Here is a 1,008-nt window from a genome sequence, read left to right as displayed (position 1 = left end):
AATGTTAGGACTGAGAAATCAGTATTAATTGTATTCGTCTTGAAAGTTTAAAAATAGTCTATAATTGTGAAAGTCAGCGTGTTTGACTTTTCTTATAGAAGTTTGACTTTGACTTGTTTAGTTTGTTTGACCATATAAATAGTGGTTATTCTTTGTAATTAGTAGTGAGAGGAGTTTCATTGTAATACGTACATACATAATAGAGGTTTGACCAGAGCTTACAAGTTTGACTTTTCCTCTCAACTCTCATATTGTGTTCTTCATGAAAATCAGATATTTGATTATATTTTGGTGTTTATCACCCTGCATTTGCAAAGAAGGGATTCACTCACTAGACCCTTCTGGTCTAACCCTCATTGTTATGCCTTTAAAATATTCAGTGCAGGAATGGCGGGGTCCGGGGATAATAAGGGGAAAGGGAAAATATGATTATTTTCCTAATCTGATATTTGTTTTTTGAGGATCTGCTTGAGATTGCTTATTTTTGAAGATACATGTTGTATTACATGTGTTAGTACATCATTTTGTTTTGAAAATTTTCATATGTATATTTTGTACATATAAGAATCCCTGTACTAGTGGGACCTTGTGATGTAAACTATATTTCTATGTAATAAAATATGTATTATATGCAAATGTGGTGTTTGGGGGTGCTACAGAAGTGGTATCAGAGCCTTAGTTTAAGAGATTTAGGTATTCAAAGCATGATGCTTAGACTTAAACTATCACTTGCATGTTAAGGGTCCCGGACATTATTAATATCACTGGGAATAAAAGATAATGGGTTAAAGTGGGCAGTATGTAAGGTGAATTCAAATTACAAATGGCCAATGTAATTATGAATTTACAGGTACATACCTATACTCGGACACCATATTATATTTGGGAATGTGAAAATGTGATATTTAATACTAAAATATCTGCAGATGTCTAGTCGATCACGAAGATCGGAGAGAACCGCTCGCCCTGCATCTGAAGAAAGGGAGGAATCTCCCGTTAATCCACCAA

This window comes from Cynara cardunculus, unplaced genomic scaffold, assembly GCF_001531365.2.
Source record: "Cynara cardunculus var. scolymus isolate 2C unplaced genomic scaffold, CcrdV1 Un_Scaffold_1262, whole genome shotgun sequence".
Taxonomy (NCBI): Eukaryota; Viridiplantae; Streptophyta; class Magnoliopsida; order Asterales; family Asteraceae; genus Cynara; species Cynara cardunculus.
Note: the sequence above shows the minus strand (reverse complement) of the source record.